Here is a 26,829-nt window from a genome sequence, read left to right on the forward strand (position 1 = left end):
GGCGCTCCATGCAGTCATGCCATTGGCCACATGACCTTGGAGGTGTCTACGGACAACGCCGGCTCTTTGGCTTAGAAATGGAGATGAGCACCAACCCCCAGAGTCAGACATGACTGGACTTAACGTCAGGGGAAAACCTTTACCAACCTATATATTACATATAATATTACAGTATGGTGCAAACTAAGGCCTGGGGGCCGGATGCAGCCCTCCAAAGTCATTTACCTGGCCCCTGCCCTCAGTTTTATAATATAATATTTTATATCATGTTTAATAATATAATATATTGTATATACATATAATATTGATAATAATATTATAATGTTATACAATATAATATTAATACCATATAATAATACTAATTATATGTTATATATTACATCTAATATTACAGTATAGTGGTATTGTTCAATATAGTAATATATAATGCTAATATTGTGCTATGCTAATAATATAATATATTGCATATACATACAGCTTCTCTGAGTCCCCTTCAGGGTGAGAAGGGCAGGATATAAATGTAATAAATAAATGTAGTAAATGAATAAATAAATAATTTTAGACTGAGGCTTGCCCAAAATCTGAAATGATTTGAAGGCACACAACAACAACAATCGTAATTCACTTGACTATCTCATTGGCCAGAAGCAGGCCCACACTTCCCATTGAAATCCTGAAAGGTTTATGCTGGTTACAATTGTTTTCATTTTTAAATATTGGATTGTTCTTTCATTGTTGTTGTTTTGCACTACAAATAAGACATGTGCAGTGTGCATAGGAATTTGTCCGTTTTTTTTCCAAATGATAATTCGGCCCCTCCACAGTCTGAAGGATTGTGGACCCGCCCTTTGCTTTAAAAGTTTGAGGACCCCTGCAGTACAGTATAGCAGATTTGCTTCTATTTCTTTCAATCATTTTGGACAGTGTTATATTTTATATTATTATGGATGATAGGGGTGAGCAAGTAATGCCCCCTACAAATATAGTAGAATGTCGGAAAGAATTCATAAATGAGACTTTAGGATGGGTGGCAATAAGACCGTTTGTGGACTGTAGTCCTACAGTGCACTAGTGCTGTATTAGGTGTTATTGAGACAGGTGTTTTTCATCTAGGTCAAGCCTTTTAAAAAAGTTCTTTTTGAATAGTTTGAGATATGCTGGGATAGCATCAAATGGCACTGATCCACCTATGATGACATCCTGCTTCTGACCAAATATTTCTCAGGAAGTGCTAACTACAAGCAAGAAGTGTGGCACATCCATTTGGGCAGCCAGTTGCCTCGGCTGCACCAGTCTTTTTTTTTTCCCCAGCCCTACAAACTTTATGGCTTCCTGAAATAATGCTGGTCTTGCAATTGGCCCTCCATCCTCAGTACTGTTCCTAATTCCTTGGTGACCAAGAAGCAGTGAGACAAAAAGTCGCCTTACTGAAAAAATACGGCCTGATCATTCTCTTCTGTGCTTCTGTAGACCCAGGATTTTAGTACCAAGGATGAACATCCATGCTCGGCTTTCAAAGCCTGTTGTTTTGGCTGTTTTGCTTTGAAGAAAGAAAATATATCTTTGTGCTTATGTTGAGTAGAAATGAGGAGGTACATTTTAAATACTCATTGCTGCCCATGCTTACTTTTTTTGTAGTACACTTTTTCTTACTTATGGGTAGACATGCATGAACTGGATTTTATTTTATGCAAAGTCCTGTTTTTACTGTAGATTAGGTCCCTATCTACACTGCTACATAAAGTGTCATAGAAATCAGACCTATGGTAAACCCTGAAATACACCTATGGGAGCCCCTGGTAGCGCAGCAGATTAAACCTCTGAGCTGCTGAACTTGCTGGCCGAAATGTCGGTGGTTCGAATCTGGGGAGCGGGGTGAGTTCCTGCTATTATTTAATTTTGAGTGTGAATGGGGGCACAGAAGGGATGATGGCACTGCCCCTGCCCACCCATGCTGATTGGGCATCGGCACAGGTGTATGGCCAAGCCCCAGCCAAAAGAGTGTGGATTCCCCCAAGTGCAGCCACAAAATGCCACACAAATCACCTTTATAAATGCCAGTTTATTGTCAGATTTTGCCCTGTGTAGAAGGATCCTAACTTGCAAAATGGAACCTTTTCTAGGATGAGGCATTGTGGATGTGTATGAATGGTCTCCGAACTAGCTGTTCATGTTTAATCAGAAAAAAATGAGCCCTTTCTATTTGCTCATAAATGGATTTTCCCACAGAAGTTTGTACTCATGGCCTTAAAATTATTTTGACCCAACTTTCTTTATCCAATCCAGAATATGAAAATAAAGCTCTGAAGGAGTACTTTTTTGTGGTTGTGTGGTTGTTATTGTCTGACCTCACACATGAGAGATGTAAAAAAGGCTACAAATTTTTCTCATTTGTGACAAGAAAGAATGTTGAGACATCCTGTCAATAAAAAGCATGTCAGTGTGATTTTTTTGTATTTTGGAATTCTCCTCTTAGCTAATTGCAACAAAGTCCCAAAATGTAAAAAATCACCATAATGTGCAAAAACCCTCATAATCTTACTGAGCAAGAGGAAACCCCTTGAAAATCCATGTGTGAGATTAGTGAAGATTTAGGTAACTACCACACACAATTTGCTGGGATGTTCTTTTTTTGTATTGGATTGTCATGGATCATTACAATGCATGGCTGTATTCAGCCTGCCTCATTGTCTTTCACTGATAAATTTAAAGTCGCTTAATTTTTTGTGCATTGAAAATTTGTACTAGAATAATGGGGAGTGGGCTCAGAAGAGAATAATGAAATATTAACAAAATAGATGGCCTCCCACCAGTTTGCATGCCTAATCTTTGAGTTCATGTGTCTCAATTTTGACATTTTACAGCATGGACTGTATGATTCAAAAGACTGCTGTGCTTCAGTGACCAGTGGAGTTTGGTGACCTGCCCTCCAACCTACCAGTCCCACTGGGCAGCAGGCACCAATGACTGTCTAAAAGCTCTCCTCCCCCTCATCTCTCCATTGTTTAAGACTTCTTAAGAGGCTGCCCGCCCGATCTCCCTGTCTGGAGATGCAGCAGGTAGCTCTAGGGATGCAAGTCATCTCAGGATTGCCTCCTCTCTTTTGAGAGGAATGGATGGTATTGTTCATCCCTAGTCTATATAATGTCTTAGAGTTAACCCTCCTTGTTTGTGTTCTGCTTTTTTGCCAGACAGATCAGTGAGGCACCTTCATTGACTAGGCCTGCCTATATTTAACATTGCACAGCTTTAGAGTTTAGTGCATTTGCTGTGATGGTTCTTGCAGTCTAGGGATATGTACGCGTGACAATTTGAGAAGGTGGGTGGGTGGCAGACACAATATGCCTCAAAGTTTCCCTACTGTTGGAACATGCCAGATGGTAAGGATATGTCATCCTGCACTTGTTTAATTACTATCACTGTAGGAAAAGCAAAATTGCTGGGTGAGGTCATCTGGAGATTTGGGCTAGGGAGGCACCGATGGGAAGATTTGTCATCACCAGTGCTCATTTCTGTTCTCTGATGCCAAGGAAGCAGTAGATATTCTGAACCAGCAATTGGCATCAATTTGGGATTGGATGTGGGTGAAATAGGTTGAAGCTTAATCTAGTCAAAATAGAGGTATTGTTGGTAAGATATTCTCATAATCTAAGATTAGATATATTATATTGGTTGCTAAAATGGAAAAGGATCTACAACTTTAACTATTGTTGCATCTGGTTTGCTTCTTTCTAGATAGACATATAATGATAGTGGCTAGAAGTGCCTTTCAACAGCTTTAACTTGTGTTCCATTTGTGCCTGTTCTTGAAAACAGTAGATATTATATAAGACATTCACATTCTTATTCATTTTTAGGCTGTTTTGGAAATCATATGGAAGCTTCTCTTTGTTCAAAATGTAGCTGATTAGATTACATCATTTTAAACCTGCATTGGAATCACATGGTCATCTGATATTGTTGGACTTTGTGTCCCTTATTCAGTATAGCCATTGATGAGGAATTGTGGGAACAGCAGTCCAACAACATCTGAAAGGTTTCATATTTCTCAGCCATCTTTCCAAACAATTATTTGCATTGATTGCCACTGTGTTTCCATGTAGTGTTCTAAGTGCTTGCTATGGCTGCTAAAACTCTTAGTGTTCCACAGTCAGAGCATCGCAAAAACTCCTGCTCTTGTCTAAGTCTGTGTTCTTCTTCCTTTAAGGTCCTTCTGCATAGCAAAAAGGCACAAAACTGAATTTAAAAAGGCAAGGATAGCAATTTTTAAATGTCTCTTTCTTCCTTGAGTGACATTTACCCTGTTAGATACAAGTAAAGTCATATTTGCTTTCTTTCTGTTATCAGTCCTCTGTTCCAAAATTTATCAAAGAACGTATTTCTAAATACAGGGGTTTATCTTGGCAGAAGCTGTGGGTTGGCGGGGGTGGTGGTGGTGGTTAAATTTTGGGTGTGTTCTCATTTAAAATCATCATTGAACAATGCATTTGTTCTCATCAGCAGTTGAAAAATTTTGAAAAATGTGATCTTCTTGATCTCTGTTCCTTTCACTGCTGATCAGAAGCCCTCTGGATATTTTAGATTGTAGCTTCTAGAAAAGATATGTACCTGACTAGACTAGCATTTTGCAAGCTTGTGAGATATTTGCCAGTAAGTTTTAAACACAATTTAATTACAAAGCCTTTTTATCTTCTTTTTTTCCGTAAATAGAATAACAAGTAACTTTTCTTTGGGATAATGCATAATTGATAAAAGACAAAGGTATAGTGAAATTTTAGGGAAAATTCATTCATTGTGTAGCAGATTATAGTTTACACAACAGCATACAAATAGCTGTATTAAAAATAGTTTAATCCATGTTGTCATGGGCTGCTGAAAATCAGTGTAGATTTTACATCAGAAACATTAAGCACTGTACTTAAAACCTGAAAAAACCTTTAAAAAATCTTCTTTAAAGTTACTAAAATGACAAAGTGCAGTAGTGGGGGTGAGGTGGGAAGCTTTTGATATCCCAGAACAGAATAACTTGGCTGTTGGTTTCATAAGTAGTTTGCTGTAGAGATTCATTAAATTATTGTACATGGCATGTTTGATCTTTGGTTGCTCATGCTGTGCTTTCACCTATAGTCTGCCTTATTCCTTTAATTTGCACAGTTGATGTTCACTACAAAGATAAAGTCATCTGGGGCCTTAACCACATTATTGCCTTCTGGAATAATTAAGATCTGTGAGATATTACACATAAATGAGTTATTTTATTGGGCAATCTGTCAGAGTCTAAAACATGGCCTCAGTGTGATACCTTTGTATATTATATGTTGACGTCCATAAGAACTAAAACTAAATGTCCCATATTGGCCCTATATTGGTTGTAAGGTTTTTTTCTTCTCCCCTGGTTAGTTGTGGAGAAGCTCTACTTTCATTCCTGATGCAGCTTTGCTTGATTATGATCAGTTTGTTTGGGTATTAGGCAGGAGTGTATAAGGGTGGGCAAAAGGACAGCATTGCCCCAACATAAGATTTCTCCCCCTCTCATGAAGTTTTCCTTCTATCCATATATTTCTCGCATTGCCCAGTGTGAGACATGGAAAATTATTCACACCTTATACTCCCATATTTTCTGTATTCTCATTTTTATTACTGATGAGATCAATATACCGTAGAAGTTTGTGATCACTTATGCAGCAGTTGGATGCTCATAGTGATAGAGATGTGTCCTCTGTTACACTTTTTGAAATCCTCATGTGACATTTTATGGCTATTGTTGGCCTGGGGCATATAGTATAATTCCTTAGTTTTGTCCTTTTTTAATTTTTCTTTGTTATAGAAGAGCAATTGAAAAAGGGTTTGGTTACTTTAAACCTCTAGAACAATACATGGCAAGGGAATATATTGCCGTAGTAGTAGTAGTGGTAGTAGTAGTAGTGCAGTACTATAATTTCACAATGTTACAATTCCTGTTGGTTATCTTATGGTTTTTCACTTGAGTTTTTCCAAAACATTGCACCTTGAAATGATGGGTCTAATTAGTAAAAAAAAAAAAAAATACAAAAGAGCAACAGTTATCCTACATTATTTGGAAATAAGTCCCTCACAGCATATACTGGTCTCGCTTAAACAATATTATCATGTAATTGCTTTAGGCAGTTTTTAAAGTCTACTGGGTTGGGTCAGATGTTGCAGCTGGGATCTGATCCTAATACATGTTCTTTCTTAATATGGAGGAGGAGGAGTTCACTTTCAAGTCTAAGGGTGCATCCTGATATAGCAGAAATGATGGTGCTGATCCAGAGTGGCGTACTCTGGATCAGCATTGCCAAAACCGGCTCAGGAGCTGAATGGAGGCTAAACTGTGCAGCTCTGACTGCCCCAGAGGTTGGATGGCAACTGCAAACCTTAGTGGCACTGGAACCGGTTCAGTACCATTCACCTGCAACTCTTACCTTACCCCTTTCGATGAAACACGTAATCCATAAGTGAGAAGGCCCCACTGAAATGAATGGGAACAATACGAGAAGACTGCCATGACCTTGGGCAGTTCCCATTCATTTTAATAGCGTTTGTGCAACAGAAACTCTCAGGGGATTGTATGCCAGCACTCTGCTAGTTGTTGCAGTAGGCTCTGTTCTTTTTCCAGTACATTTGCTAAACTCTGTTTTTAAGCTGATTTATTCTTCATAATTGCTGCTGTGCTTTTGGCAGTTTGACCCTCCTTTGCACAAAATAAGTAAACCTGATTCTGTTCTTCCTCTAATCTTTGGCTTTCTGTTAAGGAATTAGCAAGTATATTAGGAAAAGTCGGCTAAGGCCTTTTCTAGTGTACTCTTGTTCTCTTTCATTGTCAGGTTTCACATTTAATGATCTGTGTTTTTCTGAAAGGGCCTGGTATTATTATGTCTGCACCGGGGTGTGTGTGTGTTTGTTGTGTATGAGAGAGAGAGATAAAAGAGTCTTGCTTTATGCTGACATAAATATTTATATCATTAATTGTACAAATTGTTTCATCTTAATAGATATACGAGTAAGATGTAGGTAGAACATGGTACAAAATAAACATTGCTACAATTTAGACATTCAAAGATGCTTTCAGATCAAATGCTGAATATTCATAGAATCATAGAATAATAGAGTTGAGAGAGACTATATGGGCCATCTAGTCCAACCCCTTGCAATGCAGGGAAAGCACAATCAAAATACTCTATTCCTATCCTTATCCAAAGCTGGGGCAAAATTTAGAGTAGATAGAACAAATATTATTATGTATTCTTTAGAAAAAAAATATTTTGGGAACATCTTTTAGACATGTAGACACTGTTTGTAGAAATTGATATTTATAAAATGCTGCTCAGCATGTGTATCAAATGCACACTGGTGACATAACACCATATGTGTATAATCCCAATCTATATGGACCTGTTTTGTTGGAATCACAGATGCCTTAAAGGGCCAGACTTAAAAATGTCTTCAAAACAGAGTTTATTGAAACAAAAGGAAAAGGATGTAGGGATACTTAAATGCAGTTCCACTGGTCAAAAACTCAAAAACCCAAACCAGACCTGGTTCAAAAGGGTAAACAGAAATGTAATCCAGATCAACTGGATACAAGAAGCAACAAGTCAAACAAAGTGCTCTAAGGCAAAACAAAAAGGCACAGTACACAAATGGTTAACAGAGGGAGTTGCAAGAAGAGAAGCATCATCATCCAAAGTCCAAGGTCGAAGCAAGAGGAATCCAAAGCAGCATTGCTCCAGTGTCTGCAGAAGCAGCATCTCCAGCCAAACCGGTTCAGGTCCAAACTGCAGATCCGAGTCCAACACCCAACATGAAACAGGCAGCAGCAAGACTACAAGAAACTTTCCCAATACCCAGCACATGAACGCACATCAACACCTTGCCTTCTGCAAAGACCCCTCACACCCGAACCCACTTTTATCTACAAACCATCATCAGAGGATGAACTGACCACCGCCCCATCACCATCCCCCAGAGCTGCTCCCAGCTCTTCATGTGAATTCCTTTGACTCTCCCTCCAATTCCTCCATCTCCTGTCAAGACTTAGATCCCCCCAAGAATCAGTTGGATCCCCTGATTGCCAGTCTTCACTCCCAGAGAACCCCATAAAGGTATCACTAGTTTTTGGTGCCTCACAAATAGTTTGCACTTCTCTTATCTTAGTCCAATCCATGGTGTCTCCTTCTTCTCCTTCACTCATTGACTCATCATCCCCAGAGAATCCCTCAAACGACTCCTCATCTGTAGATGCTGTAAGTATGTCCCGGATCTTCTTTCTCTGCTGCTCATCATCGTATTCCTGCTCCCTAGTAACCCTTTTTCCCCTTCTGCCACCCATACTACTGTTTGTAACGTTACTCACAGGCTCTACTACAACATGTTTCATATAGTTTATAGCTAATAATTCTGCAGAAAATATATGTTAGAAACATTTAAAAATGCACTTCTACATATAAATGTTGGTAACATATAAAAATCTGAGGTAATATAGGCTGTGTATCCCTTATCTGAAATGCTTGAGACCAGAAGTGTCCCATATTTCAGTTTTTTTCAGATTTTGGGATAGTTACATATATATAATGAAATAACTTGGTGATAGGACCCAGGTCTAAATAGGGAATTTATTGATGTTACATTTACACCTTATATACATGGCCTGAAGTTGAATTTATATACAATATTTTTAACAATTTTGTGCATGAAGCAACATTTGTGCACAATGAACCATCACACAGCAAAAGTGTCACTATCTCATTCACTCACGAGTACAATTTTGAAGCATTTCTATTTTTGGAATTCTGGATAAGGGATACTCAACCTCTAATACAAAAGCATTAATTTTAAATACAAAATGTTTTTAGCTAATGTTACAAGAAATTACTCTGCCATTGAAGTGGGTTAAGTGCCTGGGCTTTGAGATCTGCTGTGGAGGCCCTTCTCAGGGACCCACTTCTGTCACAAGCATGGTTAGTGGGGATGGAGAGGGCCTTCTTAGTGATGCCCTTCCCCTCAGCTCCGGAACACCCTCCCCAAGGAGATTAGACAGGCTCTCATGTTAATGATCTTCAGGAAGGAACTGAAAACATGGCTCTAGAAGCAGGCTTTTGAAAATTGCTAACTGTAGTTTAACTGATGGAGGTTTTAAATGAGACTAATTTTTAAATTGGTTCTTATTGTTTTCGTTAACAAGAGCAGTTCGATGATGTTTTTAACGTACATTATGTCCTAACTGTTACATAGTCCTATACTTTGGAATGATGTTTTTGTGTTATACTCAACATATGTATTGTGACTTACTCTTCTCTATGCATTATGATTTTCATTTTATTTGCTGTTTTAATTTAATTTTTCCTGATTTGTCTTGTGTTTATTATTTATATTGTTTTCCTTGTTGTAAGCCACTCCAAGTCCCCTTGGGGAGAGGGAGGAGGATATAAATAAAGCATTATTATAATTGTTGTTGTTGTTGTTAAGCTGCCATCTAAGGCAGCAATACTCTAGGAGTCACAAACTCTGCTATTTCCCTTCATGGCCAGATCTCCTGCTGCTTTTGCTGCCTTTTTCTCTTTGCATAATATTTATATCTCATCTTGTTATTTCTAGTTTGTTGCCCCTCCATTGACTGCAACTTTTTCTTGCAACCATTGTTCTCCAGTAGGGCTCTGAAACCTGCTGGATATAAACATGGTCTAGATCAACTGATTCACTCTATCCACCCATCCATCCATCATTTATCTATTAGCAGGAACTGGCATTTATGACAGGGACTAAGGCAGGCCGGCACAACTTGTGGCCTTCCAGGTGTTTTGAATTCTGCCCTCAAAATTTCTGATCACCGGACAAGATGGCTAGGACTTAGACTCACAAACACCTGAAGGGCCACAGGTTATGCAGGCCTGGAGTAAGCAATCCCATCTGAAACCATGATTCTTAATTGCCCATCATTAGATCTTGTAAAGCAGCTTACAACATTTTAAAGAAATAAAACATTAAATGACAGAATAGCTGATTAATATGAACTGTATGGTAGAAAGTCACATCTGGATTCCTTATTTTTTGAGTGCCTCTTTGTATAAGGTTATCAATTGTACAGTGCAACTCATCCGTTCAAAGCCACTTTATTTAATACTTATTTTGCCTTGCTTCTTTTCAAATTGGTTACATTTTCCTTGTCAACATGTCACAGATGTTAGTTAAAAAAACAAATCCTGTTCTATGCTGTAGGACACAATTTAACCATCCCGCAGGCAGTTTTGCTACTAGAATGAGGATTAACTGGTTTATTATACTTCTTGCACTTTCCCCAGGAGACTTAGAAATTGGGCCAGGTAGTGATGAAAAACTGTGTTGTCATTTTGAAAAAGTGCAAACAGCAACAGAAGACCTACCAGATTCTGTGGAGGAGGGTGTTAGTAACACAATCCAGATCTGTTCTTCCATGCTTTTATTTGAAGAGGAGATTTAAAACAAAAAACAAACATAGATGCTTTTTGTGTACAATTCTGTCTTTTTTCATAAAAAAAACAGCAGCTTGTGCTGTGGTATAAATATTCTCCCAATTAAAATATATTAGCATGTGTAGGTGTCAATCCAGGTTTTGCTGTTTGTATATTCCTTTGCATCTAAAACTCCAAAGATTTTGCTTGGGCAAAGGATACAATGTGATGTGGCTGCTAAAAAAGCCAACGGGATTCTGGCCTGCATAAATAGGGGTATAGCATCTAGATCCAGGGAAGTCATGCTACCCCTCTATTCTGCCTTGGTCAGACCACACCTGGAATACTGTGTCCAATTCTGGGCACTGCAATTGAAGGGAGATGTTGACAAGCTGGAAAGCGTCCAGAGGAGGGCGACTAAAATAATCAAGGATCTGGAGAACAAGCCCTATGAGGAGCAGCTTAAAGAACTGGGCATGTTTAGCCTGCAGTAGAGAAGGCTGAGGGGAGACATGATAGCCATGTATAAATATGTGAGGGGAAGTCATAGGGAGGAGGGAGCAAGCTTGTTTTCTACTGCCCTGCAGACTAGGATGCGGAACAATGGCTTCAAACTACAGGAAAGGAGATTCCACCTGAACATCAGGAAGAACTTCCTCACTGTGAGAGCTGTTCAGCAGTGGAACTCTCTCCCCCGGGCGGTGGTGGAGGCTCCTTCTTTGGAGGCTTTTAAGCAGAGGCTGGATGGCCATCTGTCGGGGGTGCTTTGAATGCGATTTCCTGCTTCTTGGCAGGGGTTGGACTGGATGGCCCATGAGGTCTCTTCCACCTCTACTATTCTATGATTCTATGATACAGAAGGTTGAAACAGATTTTTTTCATGTCATAAGCGACCTGAGAAACTAAGTCGCTTCTGGTGTGAGAGAATTAGCTGTCTGCAAAGATGTTGCCAAAGGGACGCCCGGATGTTTGATGCTTTACACTCCTGTGGGAGGCTTTTCTCATGTCCCCGCATGGGGAGCTAGAGCTGACAGACGGGAGCTTACCAGCACCCTGTATTCAAAACACCAACTTTTCAGTCAGCATTCCTGCCAGCGCAAGGGTTTAACCCATTGTGCCACCAGGGGCTCCAGAAACAGAGATGAAATTAAAGAAATGGATCCAAAGGATAGAGTGCTTACAATATGCCACTACTCTGTTTTAGCCACTTAATTTTATGAGGATTTGAGTGTCATCCTCTAGTTTAAACTTTCCTTCTTTTTGCCAAATTTCTTCTGTCTATTTTTCCTACTGCCGAAATTATGTAGATTATATAAAAGTACCTTGTTTCTTCAAAAATAAGACCAGGGTTTTATATTAATTTTTGCTCCAAAAGATGTGTTAGGGCTTGTTTTCAGGGGCAGTCTTATTTTTCCAAATTGACTTTTTAAATGAACTATATCTAGAACTTACTTTTGAAATAGAGCTTATATTTCGAGCATCCTCAGAAATGCTGAAAATCATGATAGGTCTTATTTTCAGGGTAGGTCTTATTTTGGAGAAAACAGGGTAGGAGAACTGCATAGTACGTTCCCACTGCTGTTGTGATGAACCATCTGATGGTAACCATTTTTTTCTTCATCCCCAACATTTCATTGAAAGTTTGATAGGCAGGGCAATAAAACAAAAAGAGCAGGGATAACTTTTAAAAAAAATCTAATCTATTTAAGCTGTGGGGCATAAACATACTTTGTGAAGTTACTGTCCTGGCTTCAAATTGCATCATATTATAGTTTTTAAAGTAAATTGGAGAAGGCTTGCACAACTGAGAAGAATGAATTATCTTTCTACACATATATGAGTATACAGTTCAGTAAAAAACTTTGTAACAGATACCATACTTAAAAGATATTGTAAAGATTACTTTCTCAAGGGCAAGAATTAAGTTTGTAGCTCAAAGCTATTAATTGTAAAGGAAATGCACATTCTTTTATTTTTTAATACAATGTTTTATGTGATGATGAAAATCATTGCAAAATTCATCAAAGGATGCTAAATTCCTAGAAATGGCTGGTGGCAAATTGTCCAAGCTTACTTTGACTCCTTCCTTTTGACAATTAACATTTGATGTCTTCTGTTTGTGGTATAATAAAGTCTGGTCTTGTAGCCTCTGAGAAAGAAATATACCTGAATCTTTTCATGTCAGTTGAAAGGAATTATGGATTACATGAGTTTAGGGTGGGCCACATTTTATTTTTGTAAAAACCAATTTTATAATCAAGTACTACTGGACCAAGTTTCATGCAGTGGAATCATTAGGACTTAGAAGTGCCTTGCCTTGTCCAATCATGCCCATTCTGATTTGTTATTAGTGGTTTCCTCTATGTTTTCTGAAGCACTAGGCAGAGTTTATTACAATTACAGTACTCCTATTACAACTGAATACACTATACAACATGATTTTTGTTCCTGAGTTATAAATGTCACTTCTTAATTGGTTCTATCATAAAAACATGGAAAAGGTTTATTAAACTACAAAAATTTTCTTTTTGCAGGACATTCTTAGCACATTTTTCTATAGTTTTTCAATGAATATCGGATAAGAGCAGGCATGGACAAATTTCAGCTAGTTCCAGTTACTATTCCTTTACCTGTTTTGTATTCTTCAGCTGGTAGCTGGGTATGTAAAGTCAGGAATTAGCTGGTGTGTGTCTGTCACACCTGTCTTACTGTTTAAAAGTTTGACTTCCAACCTACACATGTTTTGTTCTGTATAATATCAAACCAGAAGAAATCTCTGGTGTTTACAGAAGGCTTTGTTACATGGGAAGATATTTGAATAACTCAGGACAAAGGCCAAACAGTTAAACACAAATTACCTTGTGTTTATTTTAAGTCATTTAAAACCATGTTCTCTAACAGAAATAAAGTATAAGTGCTCACCCGGTTTACTGCTGCTGAGGCAATCACCACAGTGCAAGGATACAATCACTCATTCCATACAGAGAGAGCTGTAAATCATTAGTTTATCCATAGTTGATCATTAGTTCATCAGTCTTGAAAACGTTAAGTAGGGATTTTCCCTTGTGGAGTAATAATGACTGTTGCCATTGTTTTCCCTTCCTGGATAAGAACTGCTTTCCTGGACAGGGATAGCCTGAATAGTTCATGCATTTGATAATTTCACATTTGCATTACTGGAGTGCACTTCATGTGGGTCAGGGATCTGCCCCAAATGAAAATTATGGCAGGCATGGTGCTGGCTGCACACATTTTATGAAGGTATTGAGACAACTGCATTGGCTGCTTCTTGGCTGCCAGGTCAAAATCAAGATATTTGACATATGAAACCCTGAAAAAGATTGGGTTGCTTACCTGCAGACTTGTGAGGTTGCTAAATAAGAGCCTTTGCTTGATTTGCTTGTGTCACCCAGTTTATGGATTCTTTTATTTATTTATTTACAACATTCCTACCCTGCCCTGAGAAGGGTGGGGTAGAAATGTTGTAAATAAATAAATAAAAGAATCCATAAACTGGGTGACAGACAGACACTGTCAAGGGTCAGACGCCAGCCAGTTAGATAAATATAGTTTATTCAAAAATAACTCAAAAAAGCTCAGCATAAAGTCCAGAGAGCTCACAACACTTTAACTTCAGTGTGATTAAACAGTTCAGAGCAAGAACCCTCAAAAACGCAAACTGGAATATAATCCGGATTATCCGGGAATATAATCCGGATTAAAACCAAAGTGCTTGAAAACAGCTCAAAATTGCAAGGCAAAATCAAAACAGTAAAACAAACAAGGGCAAGAATTCCCAAAGGTTCAAAACCTCCCCAAAATCCAAAAGTACAGCAAAAAGCCCAAAACTAAAGAGAAAGCCCAAACCAGACTAAAGTTCTTCGCCAAAAGCGGCGCAGGTGAACAATGTTGGAAAACGCTGAGGCAATGGCGACGAGCCGCTGCAGAGTCGTAAGCCAAGCCAGATGTCAGGGGAGTGAAACATCATAGCAAAGTCAAACCGGTCCGGAGTCAGGATTGGAGAACAGAGTCGGAGTCGAAGGTGAAGCCAGCGGTCAGCAACAGAAGTCAGCCACGAACACGGGAATGATGCCAAGCCGAGTTTAAGAGCGAAGAGATATGCTAAGTCGAGTTCCGGTCCAAGGTCCAAAGGGTGAAGTCATCACAGCTAGGTCCACGTTGCGGAATAACACAAAGAGCCAAGACAACGGAGGCGAGCAGCAGCTAATGCAAAATAGTAATAACAATGCAGTCCAAACAGAAAACCCACACAGTTCCAGCCCTCCGTCGTAGAATAACCCGGATCAAACTTACATCGGTTGCAAAGTCCCAAGCCAGTCTTCGGAGTCAAATACAGGAAACCCAATGGCGCCCAACAACATCTTGCCACACGCAAGGAATAATGGCAAAAAACCCCCAATTTATTTAGGTTTCCTTGGGCGTCCAAACAACCAACACCTTAGGATCAGGCATCCCAAGTTCCTCATCAGAGTCAAAATCACTCTGCCTATGCCCAACCCTGTCCACACCTGCAGAATCGCCCTCATTCCTCCAGGCAGACCATGTGGGGTCTGCTTCTGAAGAAACCCAAGCCTCTCCTGCATCCTCAGCATCCATGGGCCCAGTTTCCTCCCCAAGATCCTCCGGAGCCCGTGCCCAGTCTATGCCAACCCCTTCCGCCACCACCCGGTCCTCAACAGTCATTTCCACCTCAGGATTCCCTTCCAACTCCCCAAATAAATCCTCATCTGAGGATTCCTCATCTATCTCCCTGACTCTCTTCCTATGTAAATCTTCCAGCGAGCCCTCCTCGCAAGTATTCTTCCTTCCCCTCCTGATCCCACCATTATCACTCACAGCCTCAGAAGACTCATTCACAACAGACACACACCAGACAATAAATCTACTCAATACATAACCTTTTCTGGTTATTACCAAGACCTGTAACAGTTGAAGATAATTTGAATTGTTTGTATTGATCCACTACAATCAGGGCAGGATTGACCCAAAACAAGTGGAGTCATCAATCTTCATTTTCTATATGTAGAGGTTGTCAGAGAAGAGAGAAGAGAAGAGAGAGTGAGTCAAGGGACTCAGACAGATTTAAGATACTGTTACAATAAAACGCCCGATATTTATTTTTTATCTCAAGGAGAGCATTGTGTGGATTTTCTGCCTCAGGTTCCTCGGTGTCTTGAACAGATCCTGCATAGTGACTGGCTATTAAAATTCAATGGCACATCTTTGGGATTCTGGCCCATGAACCATCATGCCTGAGTGTTATGTAAAAGGCATTATGGGCCCATCCAGACAGGGCCCAAAACGTGCGAGCTTGCACACTTTTACCGGAGGCATCCAAATGATGCCTCTGGTAAAAGCGAATTAATTCAGGACAAAGCAGGAAAACTGCTTTGTCCTGAATTAATTAGGTACTGGATTAGACCCAGATCTTCCTGAAAGATCCGGTTCTAATCCAGTCTGGGCCCTGTTTGGACTGCCCCCCTTGGAAGTCCTGGGTTTTCTGAGGGGGCTGTCCACACAGCCCTCTCGTATTTTCCGGGCTGAATCAGAAATGAACCAGAAATGTAGAATGATGCGCCAGGAGAAGAGGATGGGGAGGAAAATTGCTCCTCGCCCCTTCTCCTGGTGCATCATTTCTCCGTGCCAGGAAACCTCCAGAGAAGGTTGAATAGTAGCCAGGTAAGTTATTTTATTTTAAGGGGTTTTAAAGGGATTTTGGAGAGAGAGTTAGGGTGTCTGTATGTTTGCCGGAGGGTTCTTGGAGAGCATCTAGACACCCACCGCTGAAAACACCGGCAGAGGACAGAAGGCCACCCCGACTCAGGTTTCTTAAACTCAGCTTGGTGCTGGCATTTTCCCTGTGTGGAACTGGCCTAAGAATCCACCAGAAAAGTGCAATCACTGAAAGTGAGTGACATTCACATGGGCAACACAAGGATTTCAAAAGGCAGACATAGCCAAATTTAGACTTGAAATGCAAAAGAACAAGGGATAGGCTTTTGGTTTGATTAGATGGAGTCTTTTTATATTTTAAAAGAAAAGCAAGTGATGCAGTTTAGCGGTTTCCAGAATCAATATGAAATCATACCTATTTAGGTCTCTAGGGAAAATCTTGGCTTTACTTTTTATGAACATTAGCGGACTAAACGTGTACTTAGTGTTGATTTCTCCCCTCCCCCCACCCAATTTATTCTCCCTCCTTTGTGTACAAAAGGGAGCAAGGCCACGATAGTGTTGGATAATATTTTAACCTCAGGGGTGAATGAGAACATGGTACCATTTTTCAATTTTCCTTTTGTCTTGGCTCCCAGGGCTGACTGAAACAGCTCATCGTAATTAGAAGCTTCTCAGCCGCTGTGGATAACCTTGAAAGTTGTGCTGGATCTTTTCTATTACCCTTGGCTCTCCATCGCATTGTAAATAATGTCTCATTAAAAAATGAAAAGCTTTGTCTTCTAGAATTAACTTTACACAAAGGTTACACTCTACATCCTGAAATGTATCTCTGGCTGAACCCTGTGCTCTCTCCCTCTAATCCTTTCTACTTTTTTTTAAAAAAAAATGTTATTATTTCTGAGTAATTTGTCAAAAACTTTTAGCAGAATCAGTCCATTTAACTTAGCTCTTTCAGGTTCCTGAAAACGAGTCAGCACCCATTTTTAATGACATTAATATTTCTGGAGGGGAAAATCAGAAAGCAATTGAAATTAGAGTGAAGAGGAAATATTTATTCAGGAAAAAGTGCAAGTCTGCTAAGGCTGAGTACATGCTGGAACATGTTGGTGAGTTGCTACTCTCATTACTCCTTGCTTACATATAGCAATTTTTTTTATCTGTCCTGTGAATTTTCGTTCTCGTATTCCTCTTAGTACAAGATAAAGGCACAATGCTAGAAGAAACAGTAAGCTACTACATGGATGTTAGTACGCAGCGAGTTCTTTAGTTCTGCACATGTTTCTGCCTCTACTTTTAAATGAAATATTGCAGGCAGACATCAGTCATTCTTTGGGCTGGGAGTATGATTTATGTTTTGAAAGAAATGGCCAAGAGTTGGCTGAGGGACTGTTCTTATCTTCTGTGCAAAGTCTTCCCTTAAGTTAGCTTAACTTAGTTATGCCAAGTGATTTTAGCAGAATGCAGTCAGTTCCTTTCTTCACTTTGATGAATGCGCTTCTACTTTCAGAACTAGTTTAACATTTTATGTTGTAACATGTCTAAGTAAAAAAGAGAAGTGATGTGATGTAGTGTAATTTTACACAGAACAGTGGATGGGAACCAGGATAATTCTTTTAAAAGGCTTGTGTGTGTTGCAATGCCAAACTTATAGGTAGCTTGCCAACCAAGCATTGTGATCTTCTAGGCATTGGATTAAATCCTTATTCTTTGAGCCCTCTTTGTTTGTCATGAATTCCATCTTGTGCCTGTGGCTGACAATCCATGACCAGTGGGCTTACCTTGCTGAAGAGGTTTAAAACTGTGTCTTCCAAGCCTAAATCCAGACAATCTATTAGATACAATCATACAGGGTGAGAATAAGATTGATGATTTTGAAGACTTTCTCAAAACATTTCTGTACTGCAAACCCTTAAATGAAATAAATAATGTTCAAATAAATTTTTACTGAAGTGTAGCATTTGAATATGAGAATTAAGTGCTAAATCCATTATTTCTCCATCATGGTGTCTGTTGAAATAAGCACATGTGGTAGTTGGTGCACCTGTGCAGCAATCAACGGAAACCTCTGGAAAGCCAAGGGTTGTGGCTACGGCCCCGCCCACCCTCACCTGAGGGAGATATAGCCTGAGCAAGGGCCTGTAGATTCAGTGCCTTTTTTCCGCTGCCTTTTGCAGCAGCATAGTAGGAACCTCTCTAAAAATTACAACTTTAAAACTTTGAATTCCAATTGTTTTTGGATAATTCTTCTGACCCTCTCCATACCTTGACTTGAACTGTGTTTGGACTATTCTATTTGCTCTTCTCCAACCCTGACCCGGACTCCACAACTACGCTGTCTTTTCTGGCACCCTTGGAACTGGTCTATATAATGGCTACTCTTTCAAAAAGCTGTTCTTGCGGGGACAAACTTCCTGAAGGGGATGCACATTCAATGTGCCTTGTTTGCTTGGGTGAGGTGCATTCTGTAACTTCTTGTTCGGCCTGCCGGGCACTCACGCCTCGGGCAAGAAAAAGCAGTGCCTCTCAGCTGCAGGCCATGCTCTGTGAGGAAGCCTTGGCTCCGCCTGCCTCCCCGCAGTGCCGGCCAGCATCAGAGCCACCGGCGCTAGGACCCAGCAGCCAGCCGCCCCCAGCAAGTGCCAGTGGCCAGCAGAAGTGGCTGCCGGCTACTCGCACCCCTTCACCTACACTGGAAAGAAAAAGAAGCACAAGATGCAAGGCGCCGTGCAGCCACAGGAGGCCTCGGGGCCTCAGATGCAGCTTGCTGTGTCTACATTGCCGCCCCCGCCACTCCTCATAAAGGAAACTGCACAGGCATGCACAGGGGTTCCGGTGGCATCCAGAAGCCGGGGCGGAGCTCTGTTCCCAGGGCCGAAAGTGCCCCGCTCACCTCCTCCCTTGCAAGGAGGTGAGCTATTGCTGGCCCCCAGGCAGGGCAGGCTCAGCTGGAGCAGCAGACACCGACAACAGCGTCTCCTGCATTAGTGCCGGGCCCACATCCTCATTCTGGAGATCTGCGCTCCCGCATTGTTTGCCACAGCCATTCCCCAGGCTCCAGAAGAGGTCACCAGTCCTACTCTTGTGACCACTCTCTGGAGGCCTCATGGTCTTATTACTCCAGGAATCCCGGAGCTTATACTGACTATAGGTCTCCTCCACGACATCATTTCAGAAGGGTCTGGGTGGAAGATGAGTATTACCATCGTTCTCCTGGGGGGAGGCTTTATGATTTTGGACCAGTGCATGACCATCACTATCGTCATGCCACAGACCGTGCCTCTCGTCACACTCCAAGGGCCCCTTCCTCACATGTGAGGTGCCCTGTGGAGGTCCCTCCCTTCTGCTCAGGGCATTGACCATGATGATGATAGAATGTCTCATTCAATCTCATCAGTTGATACTCCGAGGTCACCTCAACAGCCATCCCCCTGTGATGGACAATACTGTGGCTTTCTCTGCTCTTAGTTTGCGCCTTGCTAAGGCCCTGAGTTTGTCTACTCAGAAGGCACATCAGCCCATTGAAGACCCAATGTACCAACCGGAGCAGCAGGTCCAGCAGGCCTTAACTACCATGGCTTTGCCATCTCTGCCATACCTCATCCATGTAGCAAAGAATCCTGAACAGGCGCCATCTGCAGTTCCTGCTGTGTCAAGTCATTACGATGCAAGATATCGCATTGATCTTGCTAAAGCACAATGGGTGGCTAAGCCATCTAAGCCTAATACTGTTGTACTCAATATGTCAAAGTGTAAGAAGTCCCATTCTTCCCTACCCACACCATCTGACAAGGAGGGTAAGAAGTTGGATACTACTGGGAGGAAGGCGCATACAAATGCGGGGCTGGTTATTCGCATAGTGCATTATGGTACCTATATGGCATCATATCAGGATTTTTTGGCAAAAGATTGCCCTTTATCTTGAACTTCTTCCTCCAGACCAGCAAGTAATGGCGAAAGCATATCATCGTGAGGCACTTCTAGTGAGATGAGCTCAAAATGACATGGCTTAGCATACAGCTGACATGGCTGGGAAGCTCTTTGCCATAGCCACATCCCTCCATAGGCATGCTTGGCTGCTAACATCAACACTGTCTGAAGAAGGGAAGGCCTTGGCAGAGGACCTTCCAGTTCATGAGGATGGCCTCTTTAATCCAGACACTTACGCCAATCTTAAAGAATCTCAAGAGGTCCAGCAGGCTGCACGGAAGTTTTCTGCAACCTTCTTACCAGCCAAGATATAGAGGCTCTTCATCTACTTCATACTCTCGTAGGCCTTATCTCCGTTCTATTCAAACTTCATCACAGACAAAGCCTGCACCGTCCCCCAAACAGCAGGCACAGCCTAGGCAGTGCCAGCAGGGTAAGGGGTGCTACCAAGGCAAAGTGAAGCAACGCTTTTAGCGACAATCCTCACCTTTTTTCTTCACATGTTTCCTTTTCACATTGTTCTGGTGCTCCTTCACCTTCACATCCCCACAACACTTTGGATGTTTCGTCTGTGACTAAGGTCTCCATGACATAGCAGCACGTTCGTTTTGGCACATGTCTTTCTGGCTTCTATCCAGCATGGCAAGCCATTACCACTGACAAGTGGGTGATTGAGGTCATCCAGCATGGCCATGCCATAGAGTTTGACCACTAGTAGGGTTTGTACGAACTACAGCGACCTCCTTGGTCCTTTGGGATGAGGTTTGAGCCCTACTTGATAAGGGAGCAATTGTGCCATTGCACCCTTCTGACTACTCCTCGGCCTTCTTATCTACATACTTCCTTGTTCCCAAGAAGGATGGAGGTCAGAGGCCAATTTTGGACCTGAGAAGCCTAAACCAGTACATCTGGCCTCACAGGTTCCATATGGTGACACTGCAGATGATCCTTCCACTCCTCCCTCTGGGTGCATGGTTTGCTACCATTGATTTGAAGGACGCTTACTTTCATGTTGCTATCGCTGCACGTCACCATAGATACCTTTCCTTCAAAATAGGACACAGGGCTTTTTTCTTTTCGGGTTCTTCCTTTTGGGATTTCTACTGCACCCCACGTTTTCACAAAGGTGATGGCAGCTGTCGCAGCTCACTTGAGGCTAGGTTTGGCTGCCTTGATGAAGGCTCCTTTTGAGCCATTGGCCTCTGTTGATCTTGTTTATGTTTCATAAAAGACAGCCTTCCTTATGGCAATCACAACTGCTTGAAGAGTCAGTGAACTTTGTGCATTACATGTGGATGAGCCTTATCTCCGATTTCACCATGATAAGGTCATTCTACAGACAGATATTTCTTTTTTGCCCAAAGTTGCTTCTGCTTTCCACATGTCACAAGACATCGTTCTTCCAAGTTTTTTTTAAGAACCCTTCTACAAGCCTTGAGTACTCCCTTCACATGCTTGATGCCTGGAGGGCACTGGCATTCTACTTAGATAGAACAAAGGATTTTCGTAGCACACCAAGGCTCTTTGTGAAATACCGCAATGACATGGCATGGTGGTCTCCCCACAACGGTTGTCTGCTTGGGTAACTTCCACCATCAAGCTGTCTTATCAGTTATCCCACAAGGACCCTCCAGCCCACTTGAGAGCCCATTCAACTAGGGCATTGGCTACATCTGTGGCATATCTTTGGGGTGTTCCTTTGGATGATATCTGCAAAGTGGCGCTTTGGTCAACCCCACTCTCCTTAGCAACCCATTACAAAATGGACGTCCATTCAAGGAAGCATACCGCATTTGGCAGAGCGGTTCTCTTCTGGGTGATGGCATGACTCCCGCCATCCAAGGTACATGGCTTGCTAGTCTACCATATGTGCTTATTGCAACAAGACACCACAAAGGAGAAAGTATGGCTGCTTACCCGTAACCATTTTTCTTCAAGTGGTGATCTGTAAAATTAGCACATCCCCACCCATCCTCCCCGCATACATGCCCTCATGCCTCGAACCACAGCATGGCAGCGGGGAACTGAGGTTACAGGCCCTTGCTCAGGCTATATCTCCTTCAGGTGAGGGTGGGCGGGGCCGTAGCCACAAGCCTTGGCTTTCCAGAGGTTTCTGTTGATTGCTGCACAGGTGTACCAACTACCACATGTGCTAATTTCACAGATCATCACTAGAAGAAACATGGTTACAGGTAAGCAACCATACTTTTTCTCTTTTCTTCCATCTTTACACAAGCAATTACTTCTTTGATAAAAGGGCATTAATGCAATAAAAGAAAGGTTTAAGAAAGTTCGATTTTAAGACATTTAATGTTGTTAATGCCTTAGGACTGGTCCTATGTGCAATTCCTTCAAAATTCCTTATAGTCATATTTTTTGCTAATACAACTGGCTTGATGAGACTTCGGAGTGTTTCTTCTCCATCGAATTCTGCACCATGCTTTGTGAACATAATTATAGTGACTGTAGAAATAGTACCCCATGTGTCCTAGCTAGTCCAGTATTCTAGATCATCTGTGAGCAAACAGTAAATTGCCTGGTATTTTTCCTCATTGTAATACTTCCTAGGACCAGGTCTTCAGAGTGCCAAGTAATTTCTGCTCTTTACTCCTTTGGGCCCAGTTTGCAGAGAAGCTGTGGATCCCAAACTAAATGTGTAAACTAACAGAAATGAGCTCAGACCAAGAAGAAGACCAGCATCTTTCAGCTTGGTATCCCAAGTCAGCTGGCCAAATCTCCCAGATGTGATTTATAACAAAACTGGTTAAACAAGCCAGTTGTAAAACCTACCGTTTGAATTTGCCATGTTTTGAAACTGAAAAGAGTACAGTGACATGGCAAGCCAAGATTCAAGATGGGTGGAGAAATCCTAGAGTCATCCTCTCAAGCTGCTGTTTACCATATCTACGAGGGTTGAATGAAAAGTAAAGCCTTTACCTTCGTTACTTGGGTTTGGATGGGAATATTTTAATAAATCTGTGGGCGAAACGTCAGGAGAGGATATTTCTGGAACATGGCCATACAGCCTGGAAAACATACAACAACCCTGTTATCCCGGCCATGAAAGCCTTCAATAACACATCGATATATATCCTACTTGTATGCAACAGATTATATAAAACAGTTAGGGAGCATTACCTATAGGATCAGGATAACTCATTAATTTAGAGGGCTTTTAAAAAGTATCAATACTAAAAGGAGAACTAAGGTCTGAAAACTCTCTTTAAAAATCTTTCTCATATGTTTAAAATTATTTTATACCTTTTAATACTATGGTCAGTTATACAGCAGACTCCTTCTTCATGTTACAGTATTCTTCAGTCCAGATGTTTCTCTCTTCATTATATAAAAATAATAATACCCTGAAATCATTATCATATAACTGCAGCCATATGTTATGATTGTATGTAGTCAAGACTTGAAGATGAACAGTAAAGCAGTATTTTAAATTTTTCCTTCAACAGCAAAGCAACATTTATTACTAAAAATTTAAAGAAGAAAACCAATGTACTTTCCAAGTTTTTTCTGCTGTTTTATTTGTGAAATGGGGTACAGATGGGAATTATCTGGAATAAGAATTCTGTGCACAAATTTATCAAGTACCATTTCAACAACATTTTCAGTCTCCACCAAGGATCCACCCTAAAAGGAAAGTCATTCCTGTTATGCCACTAGTCACTCAGTGAGCAAATCTCTAGCATAATTGCTGTCATGTAAAAGCTACTTTCCCCCTCAGTCCATGATTTGTAAAGAGTGTGAGGTGAGAGTTAGAAGGAGACCCATTTATTCAGTGGAAAGCAATTACTACTAGAATTAGCAAAATATTTGCAGAGAAGGTAGCTTAGTGCAGTATGACTGGGCAAGAGGAGGGAAGAATAATATGCCTATCAAATATGCTTTCCAGCCAGTCCTGCCCACAATGGCTCCCTGGAGAAGAAAGGTTTTGGTTAGAATATGGAAAGTATTGATGGCATGTGCTCCAGTTTTCTTTAGGAGTGTCTGTGGGTGTTATAATCAGAAATATCCTAGCCATAGGGGACTGTTGGAAGCACACTGCAGAATACGATGCACGTATTTAAATCTAACCTGACTTAAACTAACATTACATTTTAGATATTGCATATTGGTATCAAAAATCCAATTTAAATTCAGAATTACACTTTCTTAAGCCATGTAATGATTTGTCCTCATGATACAGGAAAATATAGCTTGGCAATATGTGAAAGAGGAGGAATACGAGGGTTGAATGAAAAGTAATTCCTCCACCTTCGTAACTCCGCAACAGATGGAGTCCTTCCCCAACAAGGATCTGACCCTCATCCATCAGGGCACAGAGGAGTACATTGCCTTCACAAAAGACCACTTCAAGGCCCTATTTCCACAGATGGAGGCCAGCCTGCGCCAGTCCAAGCTGAACATCCTGGACAATGTCCTGTTCCTGGAAGACCAGGCCCAGGAGGAGGCGGGGGAAGGCTCTTCACAGGAAGGCTTCAAGAGCTGCAGGAAGAGCTCCGGCAACTGGAGGCTTGGCTGCAAGCCAAGAACTGGACCATGGAGGCTCTGGAGGCTGAGCTGGAGGAGCAGTGGGTCATGTGAGCACACCTGGAGGGGCTGTGGCATTGGTTGTGGAACCTGGAAGAGGCCACCCAAGAAGACAGGAGCATTGACAGCCTCCAGGGAGGGCTGCAGGCCTTGACTGGGGCCACACTGCAGCTGCAGGACGGGGTGCTCGTAGTTGAGGAGAAGCTGGCTGCAGTGGAGCCCCAATGACACCTCCCCTTCCCTCCCCCCCCCCCCCCCAATGATCAGGACATGGCACTTTGTGTAACTGGAGGGCATTAAACCTTAGAGACTCAATAATAATAAAATAAAAGAGGGAAAGAACTGTGTGTATGGTTTGGGAAAGACTTTTGGACCCTAAACTATTGTAGCTTGCAACCGTGGCCCCAACCTGGAAGAAGATTTACACCAACCCTGGAGCTCTGAATCAAATACTGGCATTTCACTGCTTGCAGTGAGGAGGAAATAGCTTAGAACAGAATTTGAATGGATGGGAAGATGAATTCCACTGCCCCATCACAATAATATATAATAATATGTCTATAGGCATTCAAAGTTTGCAAGCTCCAACGAATCCAACAATGCGAATTGTGTGCTAAGACGTGCACACACCCCATGCACACCCATGTCACTCTTTCTGATGATCTGGGGGAAAGGAGTGGATTTGTGCAGTGCCCATGGTTGGAAGGAAGGAAAATAGGTCCACTACAAGTACCAGCAGTTAGAAGATGTAGTTTAGGTAAAGTTAATAGTAATTATAGTCTCATCACAACACTGGATTTAGCTTTCTGTACAACAAATGATGCATTCACATCAGCTAATAAGCTGCCATAGAACCTCAATACTTAAATCATCCATTTTCTAAAAGAAAGAAATAATGAAATATTTCACTATTTTACCATTGTGTTAATACATTTCTTAATTATATTTAGGACTTTTTGTTGCTGTTATTTTAATTTTAGCATAGTACCTTGGGATTTCATTGGCTTACTTACTCGATATGTATATGTGATGCATTGATTGGACATGAGCCAAGAGCCAAGCTTTGTCTATCCATTAGTGACTTAATCAATTTGGAAGCCTTTTACCACTTGCCTGTGGAAGTGGCTGCTGTTAATGCAGTCTGGTATTGGGCACAGCCATATGTTGGCCAAGTGTATTTTCTGAAACCACTTGAATTTAATGCAGGAGACCCCAGCAGCTTTTACCTCTCTGCTGCTTACTGTCATCTCAAGATGGCCATGAAGAGTGTGAACAGCTGTAGTTATATGCAAATATCCAATTTGGCCATTTAAAGAAGCCAAATGCTTTGAGGAAATACCTTTAAAAATAGTCCTCTCATTAATGCTCTTAAGACAAGGTATTAAGACAAGGTATTGCTCAAGATGCCAGGAACTGTATAAAATGAAGATTTGTATGTCAGACAGAATGCAGGATTAGAGAGTAGCATTTCCTTTGTATACTGTGGTCATATAAATACTCAAATCCAAGGTACTGCCATCCTCATAAAAAGAGCAATGTTGGGCTTCATTATATTTGGATTGATGCTAGACTTCTTCTGATGACATTCAAAAGATGGCATTCTTCTGATGACTGATGGAGATAGTCTCAGCAGAAGCAAGTATCCTCCTATCTGTCAACCTCTTCACTTGTCCCCTCAAGTGACTATGATTTAGACATGCTACTACAAACTGGGAAACAAATAACCCCTTTTGTTTCCTAGTTTGAATTTCTGGAAGATAAACAAATCAGAAGGAAGTGGGGCTGAAACTGCAATAAATTCAGGACAGCAATATGAAAATCTAGCTATGAACTGAATTCTCATCAAGACCCCACAAAATAAAATGGACTACTTTTGCTGCATCTAGCTGAGCAAGCCTTGGGTATATTCACAATTTCACTTGTGTAAAACTAATGCGTTACTTTTAAAATTTCATAAGTACTACCTCTTAAATTGCATATCATACGTTACGAATAAAGCATTTCACGTTGTTGAAGTAGTGGATTAAGTTTAGGTTTGATATTAAAATAACTATTTTATATATTTCATCACACCTATCTTTGATTTCCATTTTGTTCCCCAGTGTTCCCAAAACTTGTTCCTATGACTTCAGAATTTTAAAAGTATTACCAGCAAGGGTGTGCACTAACTGCATGCCATGTTGATTAGCTCTGTACTCTTTTTTGCCAGTTTACT

At 41.1% G+C, this 26,829-nt stretch overlaps 1 protein-coding gene and 1 long non-coding RNA gene across 3 annotated transcripts in view; one reads left to right on the plus strand and one right to left on the minus strand.

Moving 5' to 3' along the window:
- LOC134295370 (uncharacterized) overlaps nt 1-13,439 on the minus strand; it is a 68,336-nt gene extending 54,897 nt beyond the window's left edge. The window contains exon 1 of the long non-coding RNA XR_010001914.1: nt 13,371-13,439. This is a non-coding gene — a long non-coding RNA (uncharacterized LOC134295370). The remainder of the gene's footprint in view (nt 1-13,370) is intronic.
- kcnq1 (potassium voltage-gated channel subfamily Q member 1) overlaps nt 1-26,829 on the plus strand; it is a 393,916-nt gene that overhangs the window by 138,273 nt on the left and 228,814 nt on the right. The gene's annotated exons all lie outside the window — the stretch shown is intronic.

This window comes from Anolis carolinensis, chromosome 1 (genome assembly GCF_035594765.1).
Source record: "Anolis carolinensis isolate JA03-04 chromosome 1, rAnoCar3.1.pri, whole genome shotgun sequence".
In the NCBI taxonomy this organism is placed as follows: domain Eukaryota; kingdom Metazoa; phylum Chordata; class Lepidosauria; order Squamata; family Dactyloidae; genus Anolis; species Anolis carolinensis.